Here is a 15,676-nt window from a genome sequence, read left to right as displayed (position 1 = left end):
CATGCACAAACGGAAACCACGCCATGACATAAGCTCTTCCGGCCTTTGGCCAGTAGAGCTAAAAAATAAAAAATTGGAAAACTTTAATTGAGAATTTGTAGGTCCCATTTGGGAAAAATATATACTATTTTCCATTGGGAATGCGCCCCCCTACCGGACTGAAATTCAAGCGCAAAAAACACTGCTAGTTGAACACGGACCAAAATTGTCAGTGCAACAAATACCACAACAAAATAACAATGAATTCAATAAAAAGGTCATCAGCTCAACTTCCCAATACTGAACATACTGGTAGTATTAGTTACCTAAAACTATCTGAAATATAAGGAAACTTGTTAAGTTAAATTTTGTCAGTGTTTTATATAATATACAAACATAACAAAGGCTGGAACATTCCCATTGATCCTTTGTCAGGTTTGTTTAAAGGGGTCTTGTGTTATAATTTTGGGGGGAAATAGCATTATTAATGCAATGACTTTTTCCAATACCTGTGCAAAGTCCTTACATTTTTTAAGCATTAAAAAAGGGTGTTTTTCTCCAAAAGGTAAAGTTGCATTTTTAAGTATTATATGCATGCAAGAGGAGACACAGAAATAAAACAAAACTTTTAATTAGTTTCATCACTTTTCATGTCCATAAAATCTTTACAATCTTGATAGGGACATCATCATCTTCTAAGCATCATTATATTCATCCAATTATTTCTCAGTCATGCTCCTAAACTGATGACATTGAATCCAAAGAATCTCACAATCAAGGAATCAAGCATAGCTTGGCTGAAGGCCCTACTGTCAGTGCAAACATTGATCGTCTATTTCCACTCTTAAATATTACTGATTAAATATATTCATAGAATAATCAATGCCTACAACCAACATGTGTAAACATTGCATCCTAGATTGATCTTTTGACTTTGTGCTTGCCTACTCTTGGAAAAAGTGAACATGTTTGTAGTTATAGATAATTACCCAAATATTTTTGTTCTAGATTACAATAAAAAATATGTGCTCTCTTTGGGAAAAAAAATGGAATAAGTGTTAACTGAGCATCATGCACTGTTGCTTTCAAAAGATTTTGCAAACTTATTTTAATTTCAATCAATTTGTTCTGCCTTGATGACACCTTATCCCCTTCTATTTGAAAAAAAAACAGACATCACAATCCCACGTTCTTTTATTCAATAATAAATGTAATTCATTTCACCATAAAAAAAGAAGCACATCGGTGAGAAGGTTTACAGTTTACAATAAACCAGAGCTGTTAACAATATCAATTCAATAAAAGGTGAATTATTGTAATCCGTGCAGTATCATTTTAATATTTACACAGAACACAGACATACAATAGAATATGAAATAAATTAACTCTTATTATTAAAGAAATCAATTTAAATTACAAACAAGAAGGCCTGAAAGACCCAAAGTTGCTCACCTGCGAGGAAAGGAACTGACCTGTTCTGTGCAGCCCAAGATATCTTAGAATAAATGACCAAGTTTCAGGAAGAGCTAACTAGAAATGTAACTTTTAGAGTGCCAACAAGATTTTACTAGAGCCATATAAGGCTAAACTCCAAGCCCTTTGGTGGCCATGTTATTCAACAAACCAGAACCATTTTCAAACTCATCCAAAATATTATTGGGACAAATCTTCTGACAAAGTTTCATCATTCATGATGATCAGACAATAAATGTGGACAAATTTTATTATTTTAAAGGATATAAAATATTAATGAAATTTACATTTTGTTGAAATAAAAACTTTCATAATAATTTAAGGAACATGAAAAAAAAAACAGACGATTAGAATGCACCTAAAATGTGAGTAGAACGCTTCATATTTTAAAACTTGCATCTCTTTGGATGCGTCATTAAACAATCAATTTTAAATTCAATAATTTAATTTATTTATAATAACTTCATTCCATCATATTGATGCATAACATAATAAATGTTAATACAAGTACAAAAGGGGACAAAACAAATTAATGGGACCTCCTGTTTATGGAGAGGGACCCCCATGTTTGACCACAAAAATCCTATGTACCATGAACAATTCAGCTCAATTAACAACCAAGCACAAAACAAAAGAGAAGCAATCCAGACCTGTGTTGTTCTTCTGAGGAGTGCCAGGCCCACTATCCTTGACCTGATAATGTTTTCCGGTTCCCAGCATACCAGCCTCCAGCTCTCCCAGCACATCCACATCTACACCTGATGGGTCAATAGTGTCACACTGATAAGTTCCTGGCCCACCACCAATGCCATCCTCAACCTGATAATGTTGTCCGGTTCCCAGCATACTGGCCTCTAGCTCTCCCAGGATGTCCGCATCTGTACCTGATAGGCCCACGTTGTCACTCTGAGGCAGGGAAGCACACGAGTAGTACGTTTCAGAATTGTTCAGACTCACAGCAGACACACATTCAGAACTTTTCAGAGTTAATTCTGATTTTTGCGACGATGCCTCTGATTGCTGCATTTTTCTTGTTCTGTAACTCACCTCTGACTGCTGCAAAAAAGGTTTTTTGGAGACCTCCTTTTCACTTTCATCACTGCCTCCAGGCCCCAGTGCATTTGCACTCAAATTCAAATTGCACCTTTTTTCATTCCCACATGGTTTGCCCTTTTCTTCAAAAGCACTGTTATTTTTATCATCCTTAAAGAAAGGCGCCTTTGAAGTCGATGGTTTGTTCTTAGAACTGTCCTCAAATGTCTGGGATCCTGGTATGTCCAGATTGGTATCCGACTCTGCAAACCAGTCCCTTCTCAACTCTAAGCGCGCTGATGCTCCTTCTTTCCAAGAGTTGAACCCATCTTCACCATCTTTTTCTGGCATAAATTTAGGTATGTCAATTAAGACTTCATCAAAAGATTGGTTTTTCTTCAATAAATGAGACGAATTCCCTTTCTTCCCCTGCAAACTCTTCAATCTGTTCATATTTTCCTCGATTTCATAGCCTAAATCCTCTCCTTCCTCTTGATCAGAGTTTTCACAATCAAAGAATAACAAGGTTTCACAGATTTTCTCCTCATTTTGCGTAAAGGGTGTAAGGTCTATCAAAGTAGTCAGGTCACCAGAAGAAGTCGTGTTTAATTCCACAGGCATGTCAATCTCTGTAGAAGTCTTTTCCCTAACTGCTGCCATAGCTCTTTCTGCCTCTGCCTCTGCCTGTGATGTAAAGTACTTTGAACCCATTTGAGCCATGCTCTTGGAACAAAGTGCTTTATGATGTGCCTTAAGTGTCATCCAAAATGGGCCTGTGCTCACTAATCAGGGACAACGCTTTCTGCTTTCATATAATTTGTTGTTTCAAGGAAATTTCTTTTTAACCAAAATCCCATTCAAGGCGTCCCTGATTGTATGACAGGCTTATCTGGGAAGACACACATTTCGGACATGCATTACACCCTGTTTTACCAAAGCATGACCCATAAATTTTCTTTAAAATGAAATTTCATGATTTATAAAATTTGAAATATTCTTTTGATGTTAAATTTGTAAAGATTTTATAGTGTCTGAAATAAAATTTTTGACTGTATGTGCGTTGGACATTTGAATTCCTGATTGAGAGACCCACAAACATCCACAACAATTATTGTACGATAAATATTTTTGTTTTCACAGTTATTATCACTTTCAATAACCTAAGATTTATTATATAGAAGAAAAATCCGTTTCTGCTTCACAAATCAACCAATCAATGGAATTTAGCAGTTTGATCAAGAAAGTTTGCATTCTTATAGCATACTTTTACAACAAGAAAACGTTACATGCTTGCCTAAATGAAACCTATATAGCAAAATGAAATGAGAGAAATTCTTGTTGTTATTCATGACGTTTACAACAGAAAACAAAACATGAAATGAATCCTAGACTTCCCGGTTAACATGCAAAGTGAATCCAAGGCTTTTTTGGCCGTTTATAACTGTGATCATGGAATAACCCCTGACTTGTTTCCCCCAAAGCTGTCCATTGAACTCCCTCCCCTCCAAGTGATTTTTTTTATTGATTTCAATTTAAACTTATTTGAAAATTTGGTGGGTTTATTTTCAAACACTGTTAAGTTATGATTGGTAACATCCCAAGCAGGACCCCGTTATATTTAAGCCTCCTTCTGGGTAAACTGGACTCATTGTACGTAAAGTGTCGTCCAAGATTTGCCTCTACAGTCTGCAAAGGCTAATCAGAGAAACACTTTTTCCACCTTAACTGGATTTTCTTTCAGAAGATGTTTTCTTTAGACAATATAAATCCTTAAAAGCGGTGTCATCCCTGATTAGCCTGTGCAGACTGCACAGGCCAACCTGGGACAGCGTTTGACCCACATGCATTAAGTCGAGTTTTCCAAGAACGTGACTTAATTGCAGTCTCTGAAAAAGTCTGTCTGGCCTTTGACAAAACCAGTAAAGCTGTATGAGGTCATGGAAAAATAACCCAAATACTGGACAACATGGGTGGAGATGGAGATAAATTCTTGTAAAGTACTTCTATGCTGTTGATTGGCAAGTACAATTGAGTTTGGGTCAGTAGTAGTTACATTAATATGGAAACAAGACCGTGTGGCCCAAAATGATTGTGCAAAAACTGCCGTAGGCTCAATTATTTAGATTTGAAAAAAAGCTTTATTCAAATGATCATGACAACACTGTGTTAAGAAATTAAGTCTCCAAGCTTTTATCATTTCTATATTAAATTGTTTTTTCTACCTTTTCTTCTGTAATGTAATTGGTCACTTGTCTTTACCTTTTCCCCCATAAGAAGCAACGTGAAAATGGCTTTTGCAACCATCAAAAAACCAGAACAGCCTGCGAATAACTCGCAGTTTGTTAAGGTTTTATGCTGTTTGCTGCTCATCAGTAACTAAGGGTTGGAAATGAAGCCCTTAAAACTAACTTGAATTTAGTAAGAAAGGTATTTCATTAAATATAACTTTCTAAAGGACTACAAATGCCTTAAAATACATATTTAAGTAGTAAAGGATCAAATTAAAAAATACTAGAGTATGATTATAAAAATTTCACTAATGATGACGCTTTTGAGTACATATTTTTATTTATCATGTTCTTATAATACATATTGGTAGTGTTCTGTGAAAAGGGGTTTTAATACATGTGCGTAAATGTCGTCCCAGATCAGCCTGTGCAGTGTGCACAGGAAAATCAGGGGCAACACTTTCACCTTTAAACAGAAAATATAAAACCGGAAAGTGTCCACCCCTGATAAGCCTGTGTGGACTGCAAAGGCTAATCTGGGACGAAACTTTACACACATGCATTGAACCTCCTTTCACAGAGCACGGCCCATATACTTCCTTTCTGACAAGCGTCATTGTGGCTAGTGGATATGGTGTACGCCTAGCTACTTGGAGGTCACCGGTTCAATCCCCAACAGTGGGAGCATTCTTCAGATCTTCTTTGTAGACACAAAGTACTGGTTCAAACCAGGAAATAGAGTCAAGAGTGTTATAAGCTACCTTTCTGGCTGCCTGTTCTGCCAGCCTGAGCTCCTCTGCCTTCCTCTGCCTCTCGAGCTCCAACAGTCGCTGCTGCTCCCTCAGCTCCCTCTCCCTGGCCCTCTGCTCTCTCAGAGGCTGTTGCAAAATGACAGCAAATTTACCAGGCCTCATTTTGGTGTAGATAAACTTTGGTTAATTGGCTTTATTAATTTGTTCCTAGAATTACGTGTAAACAGTCCTAAAAATATCTCTTCATGTTTAGCAGAGAACATGTGATTGCTGTATCTCCTTTAAATCATAGACAACAGTTTTTTTAGCAGTTCTCAGTTTCTAGGGATTTAAGACCAGATGAATTTTGAACATGAATAAGGAAAGAACACAAAATTAGATGTAACAGTAAAAACTGTTTTGTTGAATTATATTTTAAAACCTGTGCAAAAATTATAATTAATTACTATTACAAAATGTACAATAAAGATCAAGAACATTTTTAGAGTGAGTTTTTTTAAACCCATGTAGTGATTAAATGAATTCAATAGTCCAAACAATAAGATCACTACAACAATAAAATCCGGCTACAGCACCTTTTCCCTTGCCTCCTGTTCTATGAGAAACCTCCTCGCCTCATTCTGCTGTTCCACCAGGCACTGCATCTTGCACTCAGACATCAATCTAACCTGCTCCTCCCTTGTTATCCTCTCAGCCTCTATTTGCTCCTCCATTCTTTTCCTCTCCTCTTCCAATCTGATCCTCTCCTGCTCAAGCCGGATCCGTTCCTGCTCAAGTCTGTAATACTCTTCTTCCAAACGAATTATTTCTTGCTCTGCTTTGATGGCAGTGTCCGCTTTTTCCATCCCTATCTGTATAAGGTCATACAACCGTTTGCACATAACCACCAGATCTCTGACATAATTTGACACTTGGTGTACACTTCCATTACCTGTGACAAGATTAAAATTTGCATCATTTAAATGTTCCTTCCTCAACACTGTCCAGTTCTGAGAAAACGTCTCCGCAATCAATGACTCTAGTGCCATGGGCCTGGAGCTGTTGTTCCTATTGGAGCCATTGCGGATGCTGTGATACCCAGGGCCTGGTGTAGACTCCCAGGACCGCACACTTCGCAGTATCAGCTCCAGCACCAGCAGACCGAGGCTGCAGTAGCAAGCTGAATAGCAGGAAGCTGAAAGAAACAGGTGACCTTGGTAAAAAATATAAGCTCCGCTCTAGGTAAAACATGCAGTCTTCACAGGCAAATCAGGGATGATACTGTCCACTTTTATGAAATTTAACGTTTAAAGTCCCATCTTAACAAAAATCCAGTTTAGGCCGAAAGTGTTGTCCCTGATAACTGCACAGGCTTATCTAAGCTGACAATTTACGTACATGCATTATGACCCCTTTTTCCCAGAGCCACACTAAATATGTCCTCTTCCCAAACTTAATTACATGCCCCAAAATTTCTTCCAAAATAATCACTATACATAAGCCTTGCTCTGGGAAAATAAGGCTTAATAAATGTGAGTAAAGTGTTTTGCCAGATAAGCCTTTGCAGTCCACAGAGGCTTATCAGCGACGATAGTTTCCGCTTTCATGGACAAATCCTTTTAAAGGAAATCCTTCCTTAACATTTATCCAATTAAGGCGAAAAGCGTTGCCCTTGATTAGCTCACAAGGCTTTGTACAATTTAACCTAGTGATCTAGTTTTTGGGCGCATGTGACCCACATAACAACTAAATATTATCAAAATACAAATTCATAAATGTAGACTCGTTAGTGGTAGACATGTATTTCTAAGATTAAGCCTTGTGACCCTCATTTCCAACTTGGCATGGATACTAAGCCGAAGGCTGAGGTCCATATACCGTAGGTTTCCACGTATAGCCCGCTCCCATGTATAGCGCGCAGGCTGTTTTTTAAATGCAAAAATGGAGAAAAAAATATTTAAAGACAATAAAACCACAAAATCAGACCGAAAATGGCCGCCATTTTACTATTGCACAATCCAATAATCCACAGCATTGGAAAGCTTAATAAAGCATTAAAAATAGGAAGCGTCATTATGATTAGGAGCATGGGTTGCATAGCACTATACTTTTCTGACAATTTTGTAATTTTCTAGCAAAAGATAAACAGTCCACATGCATTTCGTGAAAAACGTGAGAAAAGAAGAATTAGTGTACATCGTGTGATTTTTCCTCTGGGAAAGCATGGGCATTACCGGTAAATTTGAATGTCGCATGGGAGACAGGGATACAGTTGTTAAGGTACACCACTGTTGAACGTTCAATATTTATACACACAAAATGCAATTACATATCTTCACGTTCTCAAGTGTCAGTTAGTGTCTCAAATATCAATTGGCGTCTTAACAAGTCGTGGCACATATTACTCAATAACATCTGCCAATTACGAAGTGCAAAATGACCCCCATTCACACCTACCGTTACCCGCAAAAAAGACCTTGTTCGCACCTACCCTTGCCTGCTCTTCGAAATGTCGACAACAATCCCCATCGGAATTCATCAATAAAGAAGTGTAAAAACACAAACAAAGAAATGTCCGCAAGTTTATTCAAACAAATTCATTTTTGACCAAAACTTTTTCTACCGCATTCATATCTACCAGAAGCTACTTCTTGTTGTTTCGACAATGGCCCCTCAGTCTGTACGATAGGATGGTAGTTTTCTGGAAAAAAAAATGGTGGCCATTTTGATTAGTTACGATTACACAACTTATTTTTTACCAATTTAGCAGCCAGGATAGCGTTGTATTAAAGTATAGCGCGCACCAGCTTTTTAATTTGAATTTTGGAGGTAAAACACTGCGCGCTATACGTAGAAACCTACAGTACTATTTGGGGCTGCCTGGCTGGTCACTTTTCTGCCATTGGGCCTGAAGTGAGGTTTTCTAATTCTTATACTATACCGAACATTTTTGTGCAGATAAATGTCAATTAAAATAAAAATAAATAACACAATAAAAATTACATCAATTTTTTTCAGTTACTTATTATTATATGTACCGTATTATTGTTGTACGCGAGTTGTCTCCCTTCATTAGTTGGACAGGGAAAAAAATCGCTTCTTTATACAAAATTCATTTTTATTGTAAAGCATTTCATATATTGAGATACATTTTATATAGAGATAACTACTTTTATCATACCACCGCATCGATATCTGCCTGATATAACGTTGCCTGATATATTATTTTATATCATGGTCAACAGGAAGTTCTTATATCAGTCAATGTTTAGAGTAACGTGGGATTTGCAATTAAGTAAACAGTTTCTATCAACATGAATCAGGTTCAACAAAACAAACAATTTGATACCAAGAACGTACATATTTAATTCTAGTTTAAAGTCATAAATCACAAAAACGTTTATTTAAAAAAAAATCACAGCCTGCACTATAGAAGTTAAATGACGTCATCAATGGGGCAATAAATCTTGAGTAGCGATATAGTCATTGTACTCCCTAGTGTTACACAGAAAGTCAAGACAAATTAAATCTGTATGCTAATCCTCAACTATTCAATCAAACGATTTAACACGCTTATGTCAATATTGACACCATCATCAAAATGTCAATTTCAATACACATCTCCAAAATGGCATCTCCAAACTATTCGGTGAAGTGTGTTCTTCGATTAAATTTGTCGCTGCAGTCCATTCCTGATCTCAAATTCAAGACGTTTATAATTAAAGCGGGTGTACTCTTTCCATTCGTAATGCAAATAAAAAAAATTCTCTATACGATGTTAAAAATAAGCAATTATTCGTGTTGTCTTTTCGAACGCCGTTGCAACATGTATGTCAACGTGTAAAAGCCGGATCAGCAAAATCAGCGGTGATCCGTACATTTTAATTATAAAAATGGATTGCTTTGCAGATTTTTAGGAAAATGTGGTATATGATAAACAGAAAAACAGGTTACTGTCCCATTGTTTTGTAATATATCAGGCTCGGCACGAATAAAATAACGGCTCGGCAAGCCTCGCCGTTATATTATAAGCCTCACCTGATATATTACAAAACGATGGGACAGTAACCTGTTACTCTCTATATATCACTGACAACATGTTGCAAAACATTCATATCAAATAGACCATTTAATTTTTTGTATTTTTAACATGTGATAATAAAAAACACACACTCGTGACCTTCCAAACAGATCGTGATTATAAATAATAAGTACATTATTATTGTTGTAAGCAAGTTGTCTCCCTGCAAAATTTGGACACGGAAAAATTCGCTTCTTTATACAAAACTCTTTTTTTGTGTAAAGAATTTCACATATTAAGATACATTTTATATAAAAATATCTGCTTTTATTACAGACAACATGCTGTAAAACATTGATCCCAAATATAGCATTTAATTGTGATTTTTTAAGATGTGATTAATAATAAAAAACACACACTTGTAACCTGCCAAATTACTCGTGCGTTTATCCTAAGTTTTAGAACGCAGAGATTTTCACTTGATATACATCAAGTGAAAATCTCTGCGTTCTAAAACTTACACAAATGTTGCAAATAACTAACATTCTAGCTGGCACTATTACATGGGCGCGCATCTTTACAGGGCACTTTTCAAAATAGCGCCCGCTGACTATGCGCACACATCTTTACAGGGCACTATTCAAAATAACGGACCTGTACTAAAGTTTATATACGCAAAAAAGAAACAACTCTATGTGAGGTATAATATTGGAAAATAAGTATATATTTTTCTCAAACCACAGGTGGTTAGCGTGTGGCTATGATATTAATTAGTGAAAACATCATTTTGAATGATAAATAATCATATTATAACGAAAAATTAAATTTTATGAAAAAAAAATTCACTATCAAATATATATATATATATAACAAGGTATGCAACTCAAAATCACCCCAAAACGGGGTGCATCGCTTTGAACAGCCATATCTTCATCAATTATGCAGCGATTTTCACGATCTTGGTCTTAATCAACGCAGAAATGAATTTCCTTTCTGGAAATGTATTGTCTTGCAATATTTTTACAAATTCTGGGTCAACTTTTAAGAAATAACACGATACACAACTCACATGACCCAGTTGACAATGATCATGCAGTCTTTATGAATGAAATCTCACGGGACCTTAAAATTCCCTATTGAAGGTTTCCAAAAATTAAATATATATATTTTTTTTAGATCTCAAACTTAAGTTCATCTCCCACCCAACTTAATAACATGAACCTTAGTAAATATAATGCTGAAAACACTATTTGTTAGCATTTGTTAGCAAAACAACAAAAACACTTATTTCCCAATTTTAGTCAAAGCACTGAAATTTTTCTCAATTCAAAGGCATACTGCCCCATTTTCTTAATGATAAAAAAGGACACTTTAATAAATTTTATACAAAATTGTTATTTAGAACTGCACTTAAAAATAAAGCGCTGCATATCTACGCTTTATGGTAATGAAATATTTCAGGTTTTAAATCAATGACTTGAACAAGAAGTTTGCTCCAGAAACTTTTACAGACAGACTTACAGAGTGAGACAAACTATAACCGGCCTTCAAGTGACTTTAATATACCCTCTTTCAAACTATATTGACCCTTTTCCTTACTCAAAAGTAAAATGAAAATGGCTTTATGCAACCAGCTTAAAACCAGAACAGACTGCCAGTAACTTGATGGGTTTTTCAGATATTATGCTGTTTCTCAGTATCTTAGGGTTGAAAACAAAGCCTTTTAAACTCAAATTATCAAGTAAGAAAGGTCTTAAATTTAATTTGATTCTCTAATGGGCTAAAAACAAGTAAAATTGCGTTCCTAAGCAGGAAATGCTTTAACAATAAACCAAGGATCACCTCTTATCAATGACTCGATCTTCAGATCAAACTGTTCCGTATCCAGCAGATCCTCAATATTATCAAGGGTCTCAAGGGTGATCTCAAGGGTGTAGATGTCGATCACCTTGACGTTGCCCCTCGGCAATGTGATGTAGTACATGAGCGTTGCCAGAAGCAACGAGAACAGGGCCACAAACACCATAAACACGTGGACAATCTCTGTGAAGGCGCCCAAACGCACCGTGTTGCTGAACATGGCTGTCCACTGATGGTACTTACACAGGCAGCTGCCACAACAAGTGCAACTGAAACCAGCATATGTTTTTCTGTGACGTAACTTGGCAATGGCATTGATGCTAGTCAAAGTGGGAAATTTGACAAAGTTACTATCAAAGCAACTGCAACTGCAAGTTTTTAATCATCTTCTATGACATATAGACTGGGATTTTAACTTTTTTTTATGTTTTAAAATATAAATTAAATATCCATGAATACTAATGACAATTGAATAAACACTACCTTTGACCGTGAATAACTGATTGTGAATATCTGGTATCAAGCACTTCTACAGTGGTAACTGTTGCAGGTAGATGACGTCTCTCCCCTGTCTCTGGCTCATATAGGTGAACACTCAACACACGCCTTAAATTAGCATACAACATGGTACAATCAGAAATGAATAAGTCAGACATTGCCAACAAAAGTTTCAAAGGCCTGGCAGTGAAATGGAAAATCCAGTGATTTTTGATTTCAAAGATTGTAACCCTGTTGCAGTTTTCACAACAAAATGATTTCATCGTTACTGGTTCCTATTATTTCCGGAATTTATCAGATCAATATTGTCAACATTTAAAACAAATGATATATAAATATATATATATATATATATATATATATATATATATATATATATATATATATATATATATATATATATATATATATATATATATATATATATGATACTGCACTCTTGGGAGACATTGTGAGCAATCCTAAAAGTTAACTTTACCAGTCTGCCAAAGTGTAAGCAAGTGAGTGTCTTTAATGCTATACAGTAGATTCCACTTAATTGAATATTGGATAATCAAATAATTCGGTTAATTGAATAGAAATTGAAAACACCAAACCATTGGCATCTCTTCCCCTTGTAAAAACTCCACATATTCTGATAGGTAATATGGCGTATTTTGGTTAATTGAATAGCCAATTTTCTATTGCACACTATAATCCACACTATAATCCAGCAAAGAATTTCATAAATGTCCGATGATACGCATCGTATCAACGATTTTGACAGACACGCTCAATTGACTGCCTTTGTTTTCATTTCACACCATGCATGTATGCAGTGCCTGTCGAGCGTCACGTGACTAACAGGTGTAGTATGTAAGTACTATGCAAACACTGGAGTCTCCGGTGTGCCGTCAGGTGCAAACTTTCGAATGCAAACTGTCAAGTAACACACTTCAACAGTTTGTTGTTGCTTAGAAACAATTAAAGAGTGTGTTGCTGATTAGAAAAAACTGTTGACGTGTCTTGCTCGACAGTTTGCAATCGGTGATGGAATGTTACACTATATTCTCAGTTCATGTATATAAACCTACACAACTCCGTCACAGCAAATCATATCTAAACATGATGTCAAACAATAAAAAACGCGCACATTTGTCAAAACATCGCAGTCTTAACACTGCTGATCATGTTTTCACAATAACCAAAATTAAATCCAGTACTGACCAGATTTTCCGGTAAATCAGTACACAGTACATTATCAATACTAAACTACTTGAAAGAGCGTAACGTCAAAGATACAGCATTCTCCTCGCTACAAAGTTTTTCTTCGACAGTGTATATACACCCACGCTAATTTTCGCACGCTTTTTACCAGGACAATACATGAGCAATAGATGTTGCTAGCGTAAGCGTTGGGTAAGCAATAAAATGAAAATGGGAAAAATCATTACACGCACCGTATGGCGTGAAATTGTACACTGCCGCATAGTTTTCGCTAGCTTTTTGTTGGGGGCAAAAGAAATACATGTGGACGTTTTATTTAAAGCTAGAAAGTGTGTTTTGGATTACAAAATTAGTATTCTCATTTGGGAATTCAACAAAACATTTATATTATATTAATAATGGATTCAATATTTAATTCCAATATAAACTTTTTTAAACACTTTACGTGTCAACAATGTTTTGATTATGCATGAAAAGCACAATTTCCAGGAGGATTACACCCGGTTAGTGATAACATTGGAAATATAACTGATTCAGTATAATTGAATAATCCGGATAATTGAATATTCGGACGTGGCAAATGGGCTATTCATTTAAGCGAAATCTACTGTATTATAACTGTCTACTTGCGTACATGCAGATCATGGTAAGCATCACATTTATTCCATTTACAAATATATAGCTTCTTGTTTCTGTCAATGGGTGTTGTATTCAAAAGTACAACTTTACACAATTGTTCAAATATTGGCTGCCAAAAAACAATTAAATGAAAGTTAATGTCATAAAGTCCTTTTAGAAATTGAAAGTAAATTGAAAAGAAACTAACTAAATATCAGCGCTGTTTTTGTCTATGCACATATAAAACAAAACAGTTGTGTTGTTCCTTATCAATAAATAATGTTCTTTAAAATTGTTTTCAACATTTTGATGAAAGCAATGTTATTGTAAATGTTTTGTGGAGTTGTAATGCACAAATTGATTCCCTTTATATGCGTAGAATAGATCAACAGATTTTGAAAAAACTATTTAAATTTTTGTATTGCTTAATGTTAATTCAAAACATGTTTAGAACTATAAATCATAGAAAATTGTAATCAGACTATGTTCAATGTTTTTGCGTGAATATATCAGTCAAGTTATCACTTAAACAGAACAATATGTCTACATCTATTGAACAGCAAAACAGAGAGAAAATAAATATAAATAGCACATGCACAATTGAGGTCAGTGAAATTTTAGTCTGGCCTGTACATTTTTATCTTGGTAGAACTGTCTTGCCTGTAAATTGTGACTCTCAGAATTAAGCTACTCCTCTATTCATCAGAAATACCTCATGCCTTGACAAATATAATAAGCAAGTATCATTTGCAAATAATGCATATCAACACAAATTAGGCTTATACATTTTGCAATCGAAATAAAACCTTGAACCTTACCTCAGCCCTGATAATGATCCAAAATGCATGACACCTGAAACTTTTTATTTTGACCAGTCCTTAAATCCGGCTGATTTTTTGGCTACAAATGTTTTACAGTATCTGATATCTTACTTCTACAAAAATGAACTAACCATTGAATCATTTGTAGCATGAAAGCCTTTGTAACTCAGCTGCAGAAAATTTAAGTACACTGCCCTTGTCAATGATGTTTGGTGTATTATTAGTGTCACGTTTTAAGCATGACTGACATTGCTGACAGCAACAGTTTGGGCCATGAAATCCTATTTTCCTAAACTGTAATTAAAACTCACTCTAATCAAACAATCACAATTAAGTGTTATTCCATACCACGGCAGAGGGGAGGTAAGTCCAGCAACAACAAATCTGGCACTGTGTATATCTCCAGTGGATTCTGAAACACATGGACATCATGACAATAGTTTATGAGAATTTTAAAAACCTGTACACATTCACTTGACATCATAAAGGTTAGTGTTTTTTTTTTTTTTTACTTAACTGTACTTTTAATGTTTAGTTTTATTTATTAAGGCCAAACAAAATAAATTGTATGGTTGGGGTAACCCGACCCTACCTACAATTTTGGTCCCGACCCTACTTTATTTTCGTCTTGAAAAAAAAACGATCACGGAAATAATCCCGGGTACCGTCCGATAGTGTCAGAAAATAACCGCACATTTGCCACTTCCGCTTTCATTATGAATCATTTGATTTTACGTGTTTTTTTTCCATTTCTACCTGTCGCATACATCATTTTCACAAGATGGCGGACTACAACAGAAAATGCTCTGCAAAAAAAGGCAAATAACGATCAAATTAATGATGGAGATCATACATTTAGAAGGGATTAATGAAATATTTGTGATAATCAACGATGTACAAAACGTTTTAGATACAAACAACATATTAATTAGTAATTAACTCAGTGGATGTCTGTCATGGAAACGAGTGTTTGCAAATTGTTAGCGTTCAGTTTACTTGTAAAGTTAAAACATCTGACAAGATTACCTGACAGCATCGTATCGTTAAAAAACGGGATAATACAAACATGATTTCACTTATATGCTAGTGGAGCTGTGTATAATCAGATTCATATGCATATATTGCTTTATTATGTTTGTCCTGCTGTACCTGAAACAGCATGAAACTTAAATGGAACTTAAATGGACATTGCAAGGTAAATATATTAAT

The sequence above is a fragment of the Dreissena polymorpha genome, chromosome 5 (assembly GCF_020536995.1).
Source record: "Dreissena polymorpha isolate Duluth1 chromosome 5, UMN_Dpol_1.0, whole genome shotgun sequence".
NCBI lineage: Eukaryota > Metazoa > Mollusca > Bivalvia > Myida > Dreissenidae > Dreissena > Dreissena polymorpha.
Note: the sequence above shows the minus strand (reverse complement) of the source record.